Source organism: Typopeltis vanoorti, chromosome 2, assembly GCF_054136105.1.
Source record: "Typopeltis vanoorti isolate ZY-2024b chromosome 2, IOZ_Tvanoo_1.0, whole genome shotgun sequence".
NCBI classification, from domain to species: Eukaryota; Metazoa; Arthropoda; class Arachnida; order Uropygi; family Thelyphonidae; genus Typopeltis; species Typopeltis vanoorti.
This window is the reverse complement of record NC_143550.1, coordinates 104,206,028-104,220,603: the sequence shown is the minus strand read 5'-3', so window position 1 is coordinate 104,220,603 and position 14,576 is coordinate 104,206,028. Positions and strand designations below refer to the sequence as shown.

General features: G+C 34.5%; 1 protein-coding gene across 2 annotated transcripts in view; it reads right to left on the bottom strand.

The window, feature by feature from the left end:
• Positions 1–14,576, bottom strand: part of LOC150109305 (irregular chiasm C-roughest protein-like) — a 641,937-nt gene that overhangs the window by 597,860 nt on the left and 29,501 nt on the right. The window lies entirely within an intron of this gene.

Below are 14,576 nucleotides of genomic sequence, written 5' to 3'. Positions count from 1 at the left end.
GTCATTTTGGCGTGTAATGGAAGCATTAATGATCACGTGGAATAAACACATCGATGCTTAAAAGTCTTTTCACATACCTCCAAACCTTAGTAAATTAAGTGAACTTATTATCTGCTTACTTCGCTTACATTCAGCACTTACGCTACACCTGAAATATTTTCGAAGCGAAACCTTATTCTATTTCTTTATCTCGCACTTGATTTGGTTGGATGCACAACAAACAGACTTTCGATGCTGGTAAGCTATTACCGATTTTCGAACCACGCCAACAATGTAATGCGTCTACTTGGTAAGCTGTTCATTGTTAGCACGAGACATCGTTTATTATTAATGGCAGAAGATCCGGTGCTTCTCACTTGTTACTTTAATCTTTAATACATTGACTGTCTGATGAGTAGGGAGAGAAACGAACCATCACCATGTCACTGACATTGGCGAAGGTGCTAAATTTTTCAGTTGTTTGTTTGTTGGGGGCTAACCACCGCACGAATAAAGTAACCGTATATTCCGAGTCTATTATATATTTAAAAATTTCCATTATGTTTTGGCGGTTGTCACCACCTTCTTCGTGTAAGCCCCCTTATGCGTGTGTATAGTTTATAGTCTTGGGAGTTCGCTAGAGAGATCGGTAACGAATCTGTTGTGGCAATTGACAGAGAAATTATTCAACACTCAAGTTCGGATGCGAAGCCGATGTGACAAAATTGTAACCGACTGTCAGAATAAATTGTGGATAGATAACTGAAGCCGAATTCTACCCGACAAATACCATCTGTTAGTAATAGGGTGATCAAACCACTGTCATTTATCTGGTTCGATTTGTCTCTTTTATCCGCCTCTCTTGAGTATAAAATCTTAAGATTATTACTGTGGAGTATAAAACAAAGAAAAAAAAAAGTTTTCGTGACTTTTTTGCAGAATGTAGCGAGATGTCTTCTAGCGCCATCTGTTGATGAGTTGGGAAATTCAGAGGCGTGTTAAAGAGTTATATTCAACGCAATACTAGAGGTGTTGGAACGCTATTTATTAAAAGCGATGGACAACTGTATTTTATTCTTTTCGATAAAACCGCAATATTAGTTTTTTTTCTTTATAATTTGCGATACCAACGGTGGCAAAAATAAAAATACACGGTCCGTTTCCTTCTTATTAAAACAAGATCTAATGCATTTGATAGATACCCTTAGGCACAGTACGATAAAATTTTTATTTATTGGAACATCGGGTGAAGAGGGCGGGGGGATAAGAAGAAAAAAAGCATCCCAATAGTAAAGGTCTTTAGCAATGTTTCCGGTGGGAAGGACTCTTTAGCTTGAAGGCACCGGACAGGATGCTCAATGACCTTCGCAACGGAAGTTATCCTTATGAGAATCGTCTGCCGACCTGTCTGAGATGGAAGAGACTGCGTTGAACTATGGACGGGTTGTACAGATACAGGTTCCTTGAATAAAAATGCCATCGATAAATCTCTTCAAAAAGAACGAAGTGGTAGTACTGTCCCAAAAAAAAAAAAAATAAATAAATAATCAGAAAATCGTGACTTTAATTTATTATTTCTAGCAACGTTTTAAGAATAATTAACTTGCATAACTTCCACTTTATTTTAGGCAGTCTTTAATAAAACAGTAGGGAATACGTTATGGAAATGTTTTATCTGTCTGTTGCGTCTTGCATCTTGTGAATTAACAGATTCAAGTTAAATTTTTCAAATTCATTTTCCGCGTATAGTGCTCTACTTTGCTAATTAATTAGGAATAAAAATATTCCATAATTATTTAAAGTTTTACATAACGATTCGAAAAAGATAACGGGACAGTTTAAATACTTTGATATTTCGGATAAAATACGTTTCAATTTTACCAGATGTTGACTCTTCGGATATGTTAGCATGCAAAGAAGATTTTATAATCGCAATAACACCAACTGAAAGACAGAAAAGGGGGAAAATGAAGCCAAACGTGTACTACTTTAGAATATCTTCCCTAGAGAGGGGATGAATAATCTTACAATTTACTGACTTTAGGTGAACAACACAATAATCTTGATTTCCAAATAGTTTAAATGATTATGGTAATTTTAATGTACATCAATTTTAATCTTTTGATTTTTTTGTTGCAGTCCTAGTCAAGAAAGGTTATGAACCTACAACACACTAGTGTTCTGAAAAGGGTTAGGCTTTACCTCTTGATGTGAGATCCACCTAATTGTTTACTTCTCGAACTAATTCAGGCTTCCAGTTAACAGTTTAGTGGAGAGCATGATATCCATTCTGCTAATTTGGCTCATCTAAAGAAAATGCAATTTCGATTGCAAATCTCAAGTGTAATTAGGATTGAAATGGTTTTTGTAATTTAATCTAAATAAAATGTAATGACACAATTTGTCTATCGCGAAATATACAATGCCATAACTATATAGTACAGTATAGTATGGAGCTAAAATTGTAAAGATATGCTATAAAATCTACCAAGAAATTTTACTATGTTTGTCTCAGTATGGTGTTTAAAATTCGATTTCTGTTTATGATGTAGAATCGAATGAATAAAGTAAGCTGAGTTTTTTTATTGCATTTCAGAAATGAATTTTAAGTAATTTATCAATATTTGACCTCATAATCTTAAGTTGTTTTGGTTAATTCCAAAACAATCTCAGAAACGTTGGTTTTTTTCGCACAATTTTTAGTTTGCTCTTTGGTTGGAACACAGATGTTTTTCTTCTTCGTCGATAATTATATCGCCAAGCATTTTAAAGACTCATCCTTCTAGAAAACCCTTTAAGTTTTTAATCAGTTCGTATTTTTCCTCTGATTTCATGTTGCAGTTTCTAAAAATTGGTTTAAATTCGTTTACATTTTAAATGCAAAAGCATTTAAAGTATGCATTTGCTACTTCAAGAAACAACGTTCATGCAGTAGTTTTAAAATACTTAATCACATACCGTTTTCTAAACAACTATTAAATTACATTTAAAAATACTCAAAGAGTAAGGAAGATAGAATTCTTTAACTCTAAAATAAACTACTACGGACAAATAAAAAAGTGCTATCTCTTGGGAAAATAGAGAAAGAGAGAAAATGCAATGTCAACGATATTACGAAGTCATTGAAATATTAAACATCGAAATAGAAAACACAACTAAACATATAGAAAGAGACAAAATCGAAGCAACGATGCCATCGGGTGTACAATAAATAATACTGCTTAAAACGACACGAAAGCTTAAAAACATGTCCCCTCATGATCAATACTTCTTCAAATAGAAATAAGAATTAAGTGCACTTTGAATCGAAAAAAAAAGAGAGAAAGGAAAAAAAAACTATTAAAATTAAATTTTAAAATAACGGCATTTGCCAAGAAACCATGGAAGTTTGTAAAAATTCAATTAGTAAAGATCCGTAAACCAGTTGTCCAAAATTCACAGACAGCCATTTACAGATAAATAGTATCTGTAATGGTAACCGAACGTTAGCTGGTAAATAACTGATTATTTTAGTACAGTTAAAAAAATTCAATAAAGAAAGAATGCTGTATTCTCCTTGCTAAATTGTGTTTTTTCGATAATTAAAATTTTTTTTCTCTCTTGTAAACACGAAATCAAATTATTGTGTTCTAAAATCCTGGGAGTTGTAATATCCAACTCTATCAGCGTTTGGATAGAGACTTCGTTGTCTGGTTGTTCGCTTTCTGACTGTTTAGATATCAAGAGATGTATAATTAATACAATAATTATTATAATAATTAGGATATTAATAATCATAAGGCATTGAATCCGGTCTTCCTCATAAGGCGTTGAATCAAGTTATCCGAAGTTGAAGATGCTTGTGCACCTAGCGACAGCAAAGGAGTGTGAATTATTTCCACCCCAATGCCATTCTCATTAGTGCAATATGTATTTGTTGTGGTGATTTCAGGTCTCTCTGTTACAAAGAATGAACCCTTAATTTTTTCTTTTTCTTTTTCATCCCATATTGATGACTATAGCCTTTCTAAAAGAGTTTTAAAACGAATAATACAAAGAAATTTAAGCGAATTAAAGGTTAGTGACCACTTTTTCTTTTCCCATTTCCTCAAAACTATTACGCTCCACTAAAAATTAGATTATTGACTTTCAGGAGAAAGAAAAAAAAAACACATTTTCTCTAAGAATTAGACGCAAGCCAAGTCTCAAACATATTTTGCTTAATTCTGCGCTCTTAAGTCTGGTTTAAAAGCTATTTAATGACCTTGTTTATTCATTATAAATAATAAAAACAGCTTCCTAACGTTTAATTTCTGTGTTCCTCTTCTCGTTTCGACCAATAACTGAAAATTAAATTAAAACCTTCTCAGCACTGCATTGATTTTTAATTTCGATTTCGTAAATGCAAATATAAAAATAGGGACAAATTAGTTGTTCCAATCTAATAAAGGTAGTCTTAATGTTTCAAAAACAAAATTTGTAATTTTTAACGTACAAAACGCAACTAGTAAAAGCTATTTTTCTAACCAAAAATTCTTGAATGAATGGAGCTAATTCAATGGAGATCGAAATGGGAAACGCTGTTATTTGTTTAGAAATAAAAATTGATTGTATATAGAATAAAAGCCAAAAGGCTATTTTTCTGGCAACCTTAATAATATTGAAGGGGATACAAATCCTTTGATGTTTATCTGCCAGTAAGCGAAACTTTAAGAGCTAGGACTAAGATCTATGAGTTTCATACCGAAAAACTATCGGCAAAATTAGTCCTAGTTCTTAAAGTTTCGCTTACTGGCAGATAAACATCAAAGGATTTGTATCCCCTTCGAAAATTGATTGTAACTTAAGCTGTAGCCACGTATTCTTGATTGTTCAATAAAAACATAGAAATTAAGATTGTTAAAAATCATTGCATGTTAACAGATTTAAAAATATGTTAGGTGTATTAAGTAACATATAGAATTTGCCAAGTTTTCATAAAAATCAAGGATTAAAATGATAACTAAATATATAATATTAACTGTTTTACTTTTTACTATTCATAGTTATGATAAATTCTGAAAAATACTCGAACTTTAAATAAAATTCTTTCGTTTGGTTGATAGTCATATAATTCCTAAAATAAAAGAAAACCTGCATATGATCGTTTGATTCCTAAAATCTGTATTGTTCTATCGCTGTTAATAAGAAGCGAAAAACTAATTCCAATGAGTATTGGTTAAATAATAATGCAATTTCTATCTAAAAAATTATTTAAATTTATATATACATTATACTTAAATAAAAAATCCTTTAGATAATTAAGAAATTATATAATGATAAGTAGAATCGGTTTTATTCCATTTTATAGATTATATATAAATTGAATATCTTTATATGTCGAATAATAGCATTATATATATATATATATATATATATATATATGAGGGACGGACGAATCAATCGACCGTGAGATGCGGTGATTGATTTTATATGAGATGCCCATATAGGGTAACGGATGGCAATGCTGAACCAATGAAGTTTAACTGAAGTTCGGCTGTTGCTGTTATCCTGGGTAAATGAGTTCGCTCTCTTAGGTTTTGCACTAAGGGAGCACTTTGAGTCTTCGGGGAAGGTGTTTTCCGGCACGGCCCGCTGAGGGGTACTTGCCGGTGAATTATTTTCCTCGGAATATGAGCGGTTCTGCTCAGTGGTCGGGGAGCCCGTCACTGAGTGGAACCAACGCTGAGATTAGGACGGTCTTTCGCCCACTATGGAGTGGCCTAGAGATCGTCCGTATTTTTGAGATTTCCCCTTTACTTACATAGTCGGTGATTGATTCATTCGATCCAATACCCTTGGAGGGTAATGGATGGCAATGCTGTAGCCAATGAAGTTCTAACTGAGGCTCGGCTATCGCTGTTACCCTCCTGCCATGATCAGAGCTTTAATTGCTCAATAACACCTTCTTCCTACACTGTCCTCTACAGATAACGGGGAATATGAAAAGCATTCTTGCTTCGCCCCTTTAAGCCAGTCCTTATAAGGATAAGGAAGCATATATATGAGGAAGAAAGCCCTTTTTAGGACTTCCAGGGTAACAAATGGCAATGCTGTAGCCAATGAAGTTTTAACTGAGGCTCGGCTATTGCCGTTACCCAGCCATGACTAGAGCTTTTTAGCTCAATAACACTCCATCCACACAGATTTTCTTCATTCAGATGACGGGATAAAGAGTCAAGGACTCAGTCCATCGCCCAGTTCTTTTAAGAAGCATATATATGAGTTTGAAAGGATCTGTGAGTTGCGGTGATTGATTCATTCAATCCAATACCCTTGGAGGGTAATAATGGATGGCAATGCTTTTTTTTTATTTAAGTATAATGTATATATAAATTTAAATAATTTTTTAAATAAAAATTCCATTATTATTTAACCAATACTCATTGGAATTAATTTTTCGCTTCTTATTATTTCGCTTCTCAACCCTATATATATATATATATATATATACATACATCGTGAGATGCGGTGATTAATATCATTGAAGGGTAATGGATGGCAATGCTGTAGCCAATGAAGTTCTAACTGAGGCTCGGTTATTGCTGTTACCCTCCTGCCATGATCAGAGCTTCAATAGCCTCATTAACACCTTATCCATACACTATCCTCTACAGATAACGGGGAAGATGAAAAGTTCTTGCTTCGCCCCTTTAAGCCAGTCCTTTTAAGGACTTTTTTAAGGAAGCATATATATATATATATATATATATATATATATATATATATATATATATATATATATATATATATATATATATATATATATATATATATATGGGGGAAAACATCGAAGAGTCCTTTTTAGGACATCCAGGGTAACAAATGGCAATGCTGTAGCAAATGAAGTTTTAACTGAGGCTCGGCTATTGCCGTTACCCAGCCATGACTTGAGCTTTTTAGCTCAATAACACTCCATCCACACAGATTTAATTCATTCAGATGACGGGATAAAGAGTCAAGGACTCAGTCCATCGCCCATATATATATATATAAGAATTTGGTGGTTAAGATAATCGACCGTGATATGCAGTGATTAATACCCTTGGAGGGTAATGGATGGCAATGCTGTAGCCAGTGAAGTTCTAACTGAGGCTAGGCTGTTGCTGTTACCCTCCTGCCATGATCAGAGCTTTAATAGCTCAATAACACCTTATCCATACACTGTCCTCTACGGATAACGGGAAAGATGAAAAGCATTCTTTCTTCGCCCCTTTAAGTCAGTCCTTATAAGGATATATAGGGATATAAGCATAAGAATTTGGATTGATTCAAAGAAGACCATATGGATGAAACCCTGGGAGGGTAATGGATGGCAATGCTGTAGCCAATGAAGTTCTAACTGAGGCTTGGCTATTGCTGTAACCCTCTTGCCATGATCAGAGCTTTAATAGCTCAATAACACCTTATCCCTACACTGTCCTCTAAAGATAACGGGGGAGATGAAAAGCATTCTTGCTTCGCTCTTTATAAGGATAACATAAGAATTTATAAAATGATAGGTTCATTATAGAAAATTTATTTCGCAGGTCAAAAATGTGTCAGAAAAACTGGGAATATCAGCTGATTATTGATCGCACATTCAGATTTCAACAAAAGAGCATGACACTTTATTTTTAAGTGATCAGTAGCAGCCATCATTAGACGCATCAGCCCATTGTTAAAGCCACTGGGGGGGGGGGGTTACTGATACAAACTATACTACTGTCATACAATCTCAGCGTGAATATTAATGATTAGAGCCTTTCTAGCCTGAATTTTTATTTTATTTTAAATATAAAATTGGTATTTGAAATTCATGATTCATAAGAGAATTTTCAAAATGAACTTAATTATAATTACACAATATTTTTATTTGAAATAATATTCCAGACAATATTTTAATTGCATTACGGTGATATTTCAGTTACTAATATGAGAAGTTATTTCTAATAAGAGATTTCAGTTTTTCTTTCGTCAAGTTGAAATTATTATTACTCTAAAACGTATAATGGTGGAGCTGAATACATTCAACATACTAACGTAATGAACGGGAGGAAAACTACTAACTTTTCCTTCATCCAAGATTTTATTGTGTCGATATCTTTAATGGAATATCTCAGAAAAGCAGGAGCGAGAGAGGAAGGGAGTAACATCATTGAAAAAGAAAGCGATTATAAAAGATAACGTACATACTGTATCTCTGCGAGAGATGAGAATGTACCAATCTGTAGATACGGAAGCGGAGGTCGTGGGATAACAAGAGGGAGTATTTCTTAAGTTGTTTCAGAAAGAAAAGATAATATAAAGCTACAGTATATTAGAAACGTTCCAAGAATTAAAGTGTAAGAAAGAATCAAGTTAATTTTATTGTGCTGAATGCTTATCCTGTAAGATGGCAAGCTACCTTGTGGCGTTACGTTTTGAATGGATGTTTTTTATATTCACGTTCAAGAAGTGTCCGGATTAATGTGATAGCACTAAGAAGAGACCTGGAGGCTTTTTGTTGCTTCTAAAGTAAATCTTTAAAGTATATTTATTGGCCTCGCCCTCATCAGTTTTTTTTGTCGCCGCCTCCCCAATATATATTTTCTTTCTATTATCATAATAATCATCTCAGATAATACATGGACAAAATTTATAATACTAATTCACATCTCATTTCTCTTTTACCTTGCAGTGTCGAAAGTTAATTAATCATCGACCTCAGACCGTTCACAGGATAAGGTGGTCAGCCCTATGCCCCGGTGTATCCATGTCCTGTAGTGCTGAGTTCTCAAGGTCGGTTTGCCTGCTTTAGAGATGAAAATCCCCCAAAATAAACTGAGGAACAAATCCTGCTGCGCGCGCCAAAGACCGGCTAACTTGACTATGGCTGAGGAAGATCCTTCAGTTCCTCATGTCGTCGACGGGAATCGAACCCAGGACACTCCTTCCCCAGACACATGGTTGCGAAGCGCACAGCCACTAGGTTAACCGAGCTACACTAATTCCCAATGAAATCATTTTCTAAAATATATAATTTTATATTTAATATAAAAAGTAATATATCTGCGTTAAATCACAATTACATAACTGGTAAAACGTGTACTTATTTTGTATAATCATAAACGGGTGAAAACCGTTTCGATTCTTAAGTTCCTGTTTATATGAAGCTCTGAAATGTTTTCCTTTTGAGAATGGTGCTGTCAAGGAAAACAGTCTAACCGTCTTTGTTGTAAGCCATGCAAGACCGCATAATAATAATTATCGTGTTGCCTCTGTTAGTCGTACAATCACAGCATACTTCAATCTGCATATAAAGGGGTGTAATTTGCTCTTAACCATTTGAGATTTATTTCAAATTCTCCAATAACGTGAGCAAGCAAAATTCGAACTTAACCTTGCTCAAGGAATTCTGTGATCATAAACGAACACTACTTTTATCTTGCTATCCAATATCCCCCGCTGTCCAATCCCTATTCTCTTCCAACCTCTAACTGCCGGTGAACAATATTAATGGCCTCTACTCGCAACATTGCTTCTCAGCCACTAGAGATCAATTTTCTTTCTATAAAACAAAACAGTTTGTTTTATTTAAACATTGTCATATTTAAGGCAGATGTGACAATGTTTCCATATTTCCATGACAACAAAAGTTACGTCGTTAGGAACGAAATAGACGAACCAATAGTTTGGCAGTAAGATCTTCACCATACGTGAGCCTGATGAAATAGAAAAAGAAAATATGCAAGACTTCTGAAAAGGTTTTTAAGGTGACTTTTTAGTGCATTGGTTGTTCCAGCACGTTTTTAAAATGAGCACGATAAGACGATTAACAAAACCTTGAGAATTAAAGACGTTTCTAACCTTTCTTATCTAGAAAGGTATTATAAATAAAGTTAATACATTTCATGATCGATGCGTTGTATGACACATTAATCAATACTTTACAAATTGTCTAAGTGAATATTTTACATTTGGAATGTCCCACAAAACAGATATTTTACATCCCGTGCAATCAATAATTTAAATCAAGGCAATTAATACTTTACATGTCACATCTCAAGAGATTGATCTACGGCATCAGGCCACCAATACGCAAGAATCCAGCCCGTTAAGACTTTTAATTAAGAGATTAATTACATTTCTAATTGAATGCTGCTCTTAAAAAGAAAGAATTAGCTTAATACAATTCAAAACCGGAAGGCAAAGTTTTTTTTTTTTTTTTTTTTTCCCTAAATACTGTGCACGTGCCTGTCGATATAGCTTTACAAGCGACCTTTGGGGGATCTCAGACGGAAAGTGCATTTGAGTGGAAAGTCAGATTTTGACTGGAGTGTGAGGGGCCCCCCGGTTGCTAAAAATAGCTTTGCGGCACGAACAGTTTCGCAGACACGCACATTACAGAGAAAAACCCGTCTTTGACGACCCAGAAATTCGTTGGGATCTATTGTGAGCATGCGTGCGTGTTGTGTCAAGAATAGCGGATGTTAGGACGGTCTTTGACCTTGGTATTAGGAGGGGGGGGAGGAACACATCAAGGCAAAGACGGTAAAAAAGGGGGTGGAGATACACTTGACAGTGAGAAAACAGAAGACAACGCCATCCTTAACATGTTAGGCCAAAGACACACAAAGCAATTTGGCAACTGCTACTAGGGGAGAAAGTTTGTCTTTATTATGTAAGGGAAGCAATATTTAGAGAGTGCAGGAATGTATGGTGGGACTAGAGTAAACAAAGATGCCCGATTTAGTCTTGAGATTTAACTGGCGTTCCTGGGATAAGACACATTACGATAATCCTTTATTGTGCTGGTGACTTCTCTCCTTTTTGTACGATGCAGTGCATGAAAGAGAGAGAGAGAGAGAGAGAGAGAGAGAGAGAGAGAGAAAGATCTTGTATAAAGAGTTCCACTTTTGATATATCATTGCTTCCATTTGAATTATCAACAATGGAGCTTCCTCTTCCACTCAATACCAACAATGTTTTTTTTTTTTTTTTCTTATTTGCTCGCTATCTGATCTCCAGACCGAAAATTTTCATGTTGCAAACAGAACAGTTTTCCATTTGTCAGGATTACCGTTCTTATTCTAAAAGCGATTATGTAAGATGGCAATTAACGATAATATTTGAAGAGCAACGCTTCAAATATTATCGGATTTTGTTTGAAAAGGTACTTATTTTAAAAGCAGTCATCTTTTAAGTTCGAAATACCTTTAAGATTTGTCTGTTAACAAACAACTTATCAGTCTGATGTTTGTTATGGCATAGTTTGTAGGAAACAAGTCTTTATCAGCTTACTACAATTTAAATCTGTTAATCCGAAATTAATTTATTAGTAAAATACGCTTTGACATGCAAATAATATTTATAATTTCAATTATCTCCACTGCTTTTAATTTCTCTCCGCCCTTCAGTTTTAACTCTGTAGAATTGGATTCGAAACATTATTAGGAAACAGTTCGTTAGTAGGGTTAAGATGACCTGCCATTGTAAAGGTTCACGTTTTTCTTTTTTTTTAATACAAACATTTAATAGCACTTAAAGGAGAAAAATCTGCGCATTTCCTTACGATTGCAAGCATTGAAAACTAGCCTCAAATGGTTTCATGCAATTCTATCTATTATGCACGTCTGTCTATGCGAAGTATTTTGAAGCTAATCATGTGAGTGTGGACAAAAAATAATTTGTGTTGTTTCCAAGAGGACATGCTTTTTGCCGTTGCTCGCTGTAATTGTTCATGTGATATTTCTGTATTCGAATAAGTAGAAAAATCTGATAGTTCTCGGCTTGGTGAAAGAATTTCATTTTATTATTATTATTTTTTTTTTTATTATAGAGACTGGGGATAGCTGCATCAACTTCCGTATCCATCATGACATCCCGTTGCATAATGAAATATAAATACCGCTTGTAAGAAACAGCTACACTTCGGTCTCAGCTGAAATTCGTATCATGATGATAGTTCCTTCTAAAATGTTACAAGAATCTTGTTAAAAATTAAGTATTTTCACATCCAGTTTAAAGTGGAACATCTCCTATGCAATGTATTTCAATCTATATAGAATATTCGAGTTAGCTATTAAAGTTGATGCAAAAATTAATTTTTGTAATATGATTTCCATTATAAAAATCAAGTGGATATTAAATCCAGCATTATTTCAAAGCCGAATAGAGAAACTATAAAAGTTTCGTATGAAATTCGACTAGAGAGCTTACCGGAATACACTCGCTGGTATTTACGAGTTGCCTTAGCCGAACTTTATAGGAGACATGCCCGCTATGACAAGCGTCCATTTATTTGGCTTTGAAATAATGCTGGATTTAATATCCACTTGATTTTTATAATTTTGCATCGCCGAAGTGAAGCCTTTGGGCTCTTTATTTTAGTAAAAAGATTTCTATTATTTTTTCTAAATATATATATTGAAAGTAAAAGCAATTTTATAGTGTTATTATATAAAATATTAATTTAAATATATATTTGTTATTTAAATAAAAATGTTTATTATATTAGACCCCATTCAGTATATTTATTATATTAATTATAAAAAATTAATGTGTTGATATTAAAATTAGGTGGGATGTTTTTTTACCTATCAAACAAAGAACTTCCAGTGAAGCAAATATCATTTTCAGGCGACATGTTTTTTTGAGATTTGAATGTCTCCATATATGTGATGCTTGACATTCTAGGAAGGTCATGTAAATACAAGTTACCACGAACTCGAAGTACGTATGTTTTGTTTGCACTCTTTCATTTTTATATCATTTGTACAATAAAATGATGAAGCTGACAGAAAAAAAAAGTTACTCTCTAACACACACACAACTTTCTTAGGTTCTAAAAGAATTGGTTTCATTCTCACATATTTACTTATCCCATTCGATGGCCTCCCTCTAACATAAGAATTCCAGACATTTTCCAACGTTCTTTTCCCATATTATCCAATGTCGCTTTCCAACATAGAAACTCAAGCCTGAAATGTACTTCATATATTCTGTTGCCGTAGTGCAATGACTTTTAATAGCTAGTCATGGAACTGGAAGTAAACATGCTTGTCAAATAGTCGTATTTTGTGTTCAGCTCGGTTGGCCGGCTAACACACACATACATAAGAGAGGACATGAAGGAAAAGTACGGACATTTTATCCAAACGCCAACAAACCTGACGTATATCAACCCCAACGAAGGTATGTAACTCGGGCGTCTATAATATTTATGTAAATGACATGCCGTGTTTATACGCTCGCACGAGTCTGTAAGCGAAGCTAGTTAGATGATTGTAGGGGGTGGCAAATGAAACGTTCGGTCGGTTTCAGCTAGTTTATGTATACTTATATATATCCCACGTGCTTGTGTAGTTTTGCTTCACATCAAAGCGGGCGGGCGGACAGAAACAGTCCTTAAAATTTGCCACGAAATGCGTCAAACGCCGATGTCGCGAGATGCACAACAAGACGGAGTGTTCGGCTTTCGCCCACTGTATGACATTTCAGATTTTCGTCCATCTATCTTTATTTGAGCAGCAGTTGACATTCGGCTACGGCACAACACTGTCGTCAACATACGGAGTCACGCACGTCTTTGAACTAGTCAAGAGAAATCTTCGCTGGGAAAGCAAAAAAAAAAAAAAAAAAAAAGAGATTCGAAAAAAACAACAGCGGAACGAAGTAAGCAGGGAGGGAGGGAGAGAGAGAATAAAGGAAATCTCTCTTTTACGATTTCCAAAGTTTCAGATCTTTCGCTTTTCTTACACCCCGGAGGAATAGGGAACTAAATTTAACATTCCGTCATCTCTCTCAGCTTCGCTTCACCTTTGACGTGCTCTTGTCTTCACCGGTGTGACAGGAGGGTAAGAGAGAGTCTCGTGGGAGGGTTTGGCAAGAAACAGAAGACATACACACACACAAGAATTGAGAAAATACGCCAACTGCAATCTTTCGAATAAAAGGGAATCACACGAACTGTTGGTGTACTTATTAAGGTATAGGTGGCGCGCGTGCAGTCAGTTCTCGTTTTATTTAATATAAAGCAAAAACAGAAAAGGTGTATGAAAGAGAAAAAGAAAAATATTTCTGAAAAGAAATAAATTGTTTATTACTTTAATAATTAAATAGAATATTTGGACCACGTTATTTATTCTAAATTTAGTTTAATTTCTTTAATTAATAAGAAATAGTTTTCTCTTTTATAGTCATATAGGAATCTGAACCAGTCCCTTCTGAATTCTTATGGTTCTCTCTCTCTCTCCTCTAAGAAGAATCAGCCTACAAAGAAAAGACAAATTCATCTCTTGCGTAGCAGGGATAAAAATAGGCATCCTGCTTGGGATCTGCCATCATACACACAAGCCACATGAGGTGCTTATCCCCGTAGACAGATAATGTAGATTTGTAGTGTCAGTTGTATGAAACAGACACGCTATTCAGGACCACACATATAACCCAGAATATGGAATAAACAGAAAAACAACCAGGCGAAGAAAAAAAAACATAACGAATGGGAGGGAAAGATTAGAAAGATATAAACAGACAGATCAGGAGAAAGTAAAAAAATCAAGGGAGAAAAATAAAATATTTTATAAGGATGTATTGACAGAAAAGTGGAATTATAA